Here is a 7,491-nt window from a genome sequence, read left to right as displayed (position 1 = left end):
GAGATGCTGGGAAGGGGGAGGAGGCGCCGCAGCCCGAGTCGGAGAGGCGCAGGGACCCTCTAAAGCGAGGCCGGCGAACCCTGCCGCCCTCACCTGCCATCCCGGCCCCCTTCGCAACCTTGGGTGGGGTTTCTGTTTGTGTGGCCGTCTTTGCTGTGTCTCCCACCCGGCCGCATATCCGCATTCTCTCTGAGTCAGAAGTGTTCCTGAGATCTAGGCATCTGTCCCTCACCCTTTCCGCTTCCTCTGCCCCGCAGAGAGCCTGCCTCGGGTGCCGTGCCGTGGGGTTGCTCTGTTTGGGTAAGACAGCCAGCCGCTGCTACCAGGTTGCAGCCCTTTGCAACACCGAATTATTAGTTTTGTTTTGTTTGTTTGGGGGGCGGGGGCGGAGGGCTGTGTCCCAGGCTCTTGCCAGGTCCACTTGGGTCTGGGTTGTCTACTGTCTCGGGTTAAACTCAGGTGGGACACTGGAGAGCAGGGAGCCCTTGAGTCAAAGGCGGTTGTCTTTACAAACTTCTGGAAACAAACTGGCCCTGCTCCAGGCCTGGCTATAGGTCGCCTTATCTCTCCCTCCATCTATGGTTTGTATACTCTTAGCTGAGGAGAATGGAGGAAATGGTGGACAGGTATTCACTTCGTTTTCGATACGTGCGTGATTCTGGGGTCTCAGAGGGAGACCAAGGTGTGTCACTGGTCGCTCCCTTCATTTACTTCTTCATCACCCTTAGGGCCACTGTGTGGGGCCACAGAGGACAGTGCAGACTCATTGGTGCTGTAGGTTGTTTGACACCCATATTACTACATCGGGGGCCAGGACCACAACAAGATGTCCCGTGATCCAAAGACCTCTCACCGCAGGCAGACAAAACCAGCAGTGTGCCCTCCTGCCCTTTGGGGTCCTCGGCTGTAAGACAGTCTTTGGGTGCATGAGGAAGAGAGAAGAGATGCCTCCAAGGGCACCTAGCCTCAGAGTGGAGCGGGAGGGGTGTTCCCGGCAGAGCATAGGCTCCAGCAGAGGGAAAGGGAGCCGGGCAGGGTGGGGGTGTGTCGTAGGAACTTGAGGACACCCTTGCAGGCAAGCGTGCTCAGGAGTACTCTGTGAGGCCCCAACACCAGGGCCTGAACGAAGACGTTAATAGCAAACTGTCACTCCCCCTTTCCTAGTGCAAGCTCCCGTGAAACGTTTGACGTCGACTCACTGAATTTTTGTCTCATGTAAGATACTGTTATTGGCTTTCCAGATGAGGACACCAAGGACCAGGGAGGTTACAGAACTTGTTGAAGATCACAAGATTGAAATGGGAGAGCTGCAAACAGATGCTTTTCAGTAGACTAGAGACTTAGAGAGCTGTCACAACCAAGTCTGAGGATTTCTAGTACTCCAGAGTCTCGCTGGTGAGAGAGCCAACATCTAGACCCAGGCTAGCTCCCGTTCTTAGCCAGTTTGTGGACTTCACTCTGGAGGAAGGGACGTAGGGGTGAATTGGGATAGCGGGTGCCTTAAGGACCAGCTCCCCCATTCCCTCTCCAAGGAGAGTCTCAGAACAGCCTTCCCACAGTCCCTCTCTATTTTCCCAGGATGACCAGACTGTTGCTAGGGATCGGTACTGGAGAGAGAAGAGAGACAAGGTACCCTGTCAGCTCTTACCAGTCTAGGCAGGGCAGGAGTCTCGGGGACTGCTCCTCCCTGTCCCCAGGGCAGGGCCAGGCCTTCAGCTGACTCAGTTAGGCTGTGTCTGCACTGGGCTGGGGTTTTGGGTGGGGGGGCAGAGAGCACCAACCCAGCAGGCTGGCTCTCCTGCCTTCTGGAGTGTTCCCAGGGGTGCGCACAGGCATGAGAAACCCTGCTCCTTGCTCTGCTTGGGGTTGAGGGAAGGAACTGGTGCTGGGGGTTCTGGGGCGGCAGTGGATCTGCCCCCCTTACCCATTGGTCAGAGACAGCGCTAGCTCCCTGCGCCTCAGAGTTTCTGTCCAGTGTGTAAGGTATCAAGACTGCTTAGTGCAGCGGTTCTCACCCTTCCTAATGCTGCGACCCTTTGCTACAGTTCCTCGCGTGGTGGGGACCCCCAACTAGGAAATGATTTCGCTGCTACTTCATAACTGTAATTTTGCTGCTGTTATGAATTGTAATGTAAATATCTGACGAGCAAGGTATCTGATATCCAACCCTCAAGGGGTCTTGGCCCACAGATTGAGAACCACTGGCTTAGAGGGGCTGCCTGAGGTCATGCATATGGCAACCTTTGGAAACACAAAAGGAACCTGGCCTGTGCTGGCCCACGCTTTTAATCCCAGCACCTCCAGAGGAGGCAGAGGCAGGGGGATCTCTGTGAGTTCGGGGGCCAGCCTGGTCTACACATAGAGTCCAGGACAGACAGGGCTGTTACACAGAGAAACCATGTCTTGAAAAAACAGACAAACAAAAAGAGGAAGCTGCCTCAGTGAGGAGATAGGTAGCTGCAAGAGACTGTTAAAGTCTTAGTTGCCTCCCAGCCTTTCCAGAAAGTTCTCCAGCAATTTCCAAATCACGGTTTGTTACACTCAGGTCAATGAAGCTTTTTGTTGATTTTGTTGAGATGTTGCCCAGGGTGGCCCTGAACTCCTGGACACTCCATCGATCTCCCTGCCTCAGCCTCCTAATGGCTGGGACCACAAGCTTGTGTCCCTGTGCCGGGCTCAGCCCCACTCCGAACTTTGCCTGTCCCCGCCAACTTCACTTCCCTGTCCTCAGGTGGCCGTACTCCAGAGGAAATAGGCACGAAGAGGCACCCCGAGGTTCCGAGGGGGTGGGGCATTCCTGGTCTAAAGGCCCCTGAGACTGTGGCATCTGCCCCGTTCCCAGTGCTGGGGGACAGGCGGTGGATGAAGGGGTGGGAACCAGAAATCCATGTCTGGGTATGTGAAGGAACTGAGGCCACCTGGTATGTGGCTACAGCCACGTCCCAGGTCCCCGTCTGTTTGCACAAGGGTAGGCTGGGCTTCGATAAAACGCAAACAGGCACAGGTAGTGATGGGTAAATTTTTCTAGACCGATTTTTCTGCCGATTACAACCTTCCTGAATGCACTCACAATCCTAATTAAGCCTTCTGCCTCCCAAACGCGAGCTTCAAAGGGCTGTGCGATTGTCTCTTAAGTACTGGAGAAAACAGATTGGAATCTTCACAGATCTCTGTTGTCTCTTTTGATAAGAGACTGGGCCACAAAAGCAGCTGCTGGAGCGGCCATGCCCAAGCTGCCCGAGTTTCCTGGTGCTCTACTTGTCGGTGGCCTCTTAGCTCAACTCATCCGAGGTTCCTTCCCAGCTGCTGATCGCCCCCATCCCAGCAAGGGGAAGCTGGGGACTCCCCTGCCCGGTTCTACTAAGTGAACAACGCCTGCCCTGCACAACCACGCCAGACCCTCATCGGAGGCAGATTCCTCAGGCCCAGGAGCTGGGCTGGCATTCCCTGCGTGCCTCATTCCCAGGTGGCTCTTTGCACCAGATGCTCTGAGAATTCTTGGGATTTCCTTCCCCTGCTGGAGCTGAGCTGCTGGCTTTCTCCCGAAGACCCCTGCAGGGTATACAGCAGGCTGGAAATAAGTGTGTGGTGAACTGTGGCTGGCTGCTCCTTATCAGCATTCCCTACGATGGCTGCTGGTTCTGGCATCCTTATTCCTGAGGCTTTCTCCCTAGTCCCACACACTTTGCATACCAGCCCAGGCTGAAGGGTAGCAAGCCAGGACCCTCCCAGAGCTGAGCGCCTATGTCCAGTCAGGGCTGGGCTATCACCGGCTTGTAGAAAGCTGACTTGTGCTTTGCAGGGGTGTGAAGGAATCTTGTTTACACTCTGTCACCTAGAGTAAACACAGCCTGGAGATGCACTTGTGAGATGGGCTGTGGCTTCCTGGTTCAGCACACGCTTGCACATACACCCACCCCACACCAGACATACATGCACACTCTCCCTGTCTCTCTCACCCTCACCGTGGCCCCATTATAGAAGCACCTCATTCTGCTGTAGCTAACTCCAGAAAGCAGGCCCCTCCTTGACCCTGCAGACAGCTATATGTAGCCCATAAGTTAATAATGATCATAGCGTTTTTCTTTCTTCTAAGGTGTCAGCGATAGGACTCCAAGCCTGACTCACGTTAGGCAAGTGCTCTGCTGTGGCACACACCCCTAACCTGAGTAATAGCTTCACTGTTAGTCCCCAGGCCCGAGCTCGTAAACCCCATCTCATCTATATCTTCCTGTGTCAAGACCCCTCAGTGCGTTGAGGGGCCAGGCATCAGCGCGCACTTGTCCAGATCAGTTCCCAATTTGACAGGTTTGGAATGGGAGAGGTTCAGAGTTTCCAGCAAGTCCCAGGTGAGGCCACCCAACTGCTCTGGGCTGAGACGCAAGCCTTCCCGAGAGAGTGGAGGGCTACCTTTGCTGAATCGGTGTCCTCCTCGGTCCCTGGGTTAGACTGGTGTGCTTTGGGCCGCTCACCAACTTTCGTCACCTCCCTGTCCTGCCTCTCTTCCACCCCAGCTCCGTCCCCTCTGCCCTTGGACAAAGGCCTCCTCTGGTGCTTAGGTCAGACCTGCTAGGGCTTGCTGGGACAAACTGGCCTTTTCAGGTTCCTGTCATGTGAACCTGCTAATTAGCAAGGAAGGGCCTCATTAATGTCCTTTGTGGGCTACATTCACATGGCCACCCCTTGTTGCTGCCCTGGAAAGCAGGTGATCTCCAGTGGTGGTAGACTGGAAGTCCCAACCTTCCCACCCCACTATAGAGGCCCCCACTGTGCATCTGCCGTGTGGTAGAAGCAAGGGGAGGTATGTTTGGGGATTCCAGGTTACTCTGGATCAAAGCCATAAGTCCCCTAAGGTACGACCCCATTCTTCCTAAGTCCCTGAAATCCAGTAGATCTGTGGCCAGTGCTCTGGAGGTCATCAGGGGCTCCTGGCAATTTGGGACTCTCTGTCCCTTTTCTTACCCTTGACGGCTTCACTGCCATGAGCTTGGAATGCTTCCTACAATGTAGGAGTCATTATCCCCACTCTACAGGTGGAGAAACTGAGTCTGAGAAAGTGCTGAAGTTCATAGGTATTGCCTAGAGGAGCTGAGCTGTGAACCTGGATATACCTCCTAGGTCCTGGGTCCTTTTGCCTCCCCTTGGACTACACTGACGACAGGACCCCCAAACTCTGAGTTCTTCCCTGTTATGCTGGCTGTGACTGGAGGGGTCAGATTTAGTTAGGGGCATGTTGCTGGCCCTTGAGTAGGGCCCCTCTTGTTCACCAGCTGTGGTAACTGTGAGCATATAACCTCTTCCAGCTTCAGGTTCCTCCTCAAAGTTAAACCCTTTCAAGTAGTTCCCCTGGATGGCAAGATGACTCAGTGGGGGAGGCAGATCTCTGGGTTCGAGGTCAGCCTCGTCTAATGAGTGGGTTCCAGGACAGGCAGGGTTTCACAGAGAAACCCCGTCTCAAAAGAAAGGAGTGCAGAAGATGGATGGTGCATGGGCAAGGGTGCTGCTGTGCGTGCGTTCAGTCCCCAGAACCCACGTGAAGATGGAAGGTCCGCAGGCACGCTGTGACTCCCTCACGGATGCATAAGAACACGGACACACTCACACATTTCAAAATGGTTTTTTAGAAACAGTATTTCCCCCTACAGGAGGCCTGAGAGCCTGGAGTGTGGTTCCCTATGGCGCTGGGTTTAGCTCAGTGGTAGGCAGAGTGGTTTTATAGCAGACACAAGGCTCAGGTTCAGTTGCCTGGAGTGCAAGATAAAGAATACTGCCTACACCAGTCTGGGCACCTCAGGCCAGCGAGTTCTGGGCCAGCCTGGGCTAGCGTAAGAAGAAAAGAAGTGCGGAGGTCATAGTATATGCTTAATATATACTAAATATCAATAGCTTAGCCGGGTGGGGCGCACGCCTTTAATCCCAGCACTCGGGAGGCAGAGGCAGGAGGATCTCTGAGTTCAAGGCCAGCCTGGGCTACAGAGTGAGATCCAGGAAAGGCACCAAAGCTACACAGGGAAATCCTGTCTCAAAAAAACAAAACATATATATATATATATATATATATATATATATATATATATATATATATATATATATTACTTATTGATTGATTTTCTTGCTACTTTGTACAGATCTAGGATTTAGAGAATATGAGCTAAGTCACTGTCCCAGAATAGCTACCTCAATGACTATGGAGATCCATCGCCAGATTTGGGCCTGGGGAATGAAAAGCATTTTACTAAAAGGCTTTCAACCTGAGCTCTGTGGAAACAGACATACAAAAGATCCCAAGGGCTCCTCCTCTTGGGAAAAGGGTAGGAAAAAAGGACTCAAGAGTCTCTAAGCAGCTTGTGGTGAGCCCTCAGCTTCCCCGAGGCACCCCCCAGGTTAAACACACACACAGAAGCACACGCGCGCGCCCCACCCTAGTCCAAGAACCAGACTGCCTGTTATTGGAGAGGCATTGAGCCCCAGGCCATGTGAGACGCCACATTGCTTATGCTGGAGGTTTGTCTGGGACCCTGTAAACCCTGACACCTGACAATGAACCCTGCAAGAAAGCAAGAGGCCACCTCCCTCCTGACGGCTCTCACCCATGGGTGCAGGTGATTCAGGCTCAAAGCCTTAAACTCATAAGAGAAGAAGAGGGGATGGGGATCAGTGACGGTGGTGGCGGCGGCGGTGATGCCGATGTGTGCCCATGATTTCTTTGGGCTTTCTTTTTCTTTTCTTTTTTTTTTTTGGTTTTTCGAGACAGGGTTCTCTGTGTAGCTTTGCGCCTTTTCCTGGAACTCACTTGGCAGTCCAGGCTGGCCTTGAACTCACAGAGATCTACCTGGCTCTGCCTCCTGAGTACTGGGATTAAAGGCGTGTGCCACCACTGCCCGGCAATGGGCTTTCTTTTAAAAGTTACATTTGAGTGAGTTCCAGGAGAGGCGCAAAGCTACACAGAGAAACCCTGACTCGAAAAACCAAAAAAAAAGTTACATTTGATTTAGTGGTGTGTGTGGTGTGTGTGTGTGTGTGTGTGTGTGTGTGTGTGTGTGTGTGTGTGTGTGTGTTTCTGTGTCCTCAATGCCACTGTGTGGAGCAAGGGGCAGCTGCAGGAGTCAGATCTCTCCCTCAGGTCGGCTGGCTTCTCAGCGAGTGCCTTCACCTACTGGCCTAACTTCCCAGCCCTGGGTTTGTCTGTGGCGCAGTTAAGACGCACACCTTGCTCACGAGACTCTCAGGCCGGCTCCCAGGACGCTCCTGAAGGCCCTCTCCCTTTCCTCTGGAAGCTTCTCACTCTGATGCAGATCCTTGCCCTTTCCAGCCCTCCTGCCTCCCCAGCCCCGGCACTCCCAGAACCTCTGGGCGCACAGCCCCTTCCAGCAGGCAGACAGCCAAGAAGAGAGAGAGACCCGGCTTTCTGACTGAGCCTGTCACAGGGTGTCAGCCTCCTTCACCCTTCCTTCCCTCTCCTCTCTCGTCTCCTGCCGCCAGGCCCGAAGA

The 7,491-nt window shown here is 53.7% G+C and overlaps 1 protein-coding gene across 1 annotated transcript in view; it reads left to right on the top strand.

The window, feature by feature from the left end:
* C16_21H6orf132 (chromosome 16_21 C6orf132 homolog) overlaps positions 1-7,491 on the top strand; it is a 30,948-nt gene that overhangs the window by 301 nt on the left and 23,156 nt on the right. The window lies entirely within an intron of this gene.

Source organism: Peromyscus leucopus, chromosome 16_21 (assembly GCF_004664715.2).
Source record: "Peromyscus leucopus breed LL Stock chromosome 16_21, UCI_PerLeu_2.1, whole genome shotgun sequence".
NCBI classification, from domain to species: Eukaryota; Metazoa; Chordata; class Mammalia; order Rodentia; family Cricetidae; genus Peromyscus; species Peromyscus leucopus.
The sequence above is the reverse complement of the archived record's forward strand: the minus strand, read 5'-3'. Positions and strand labels throughout refer to the sequence as shown.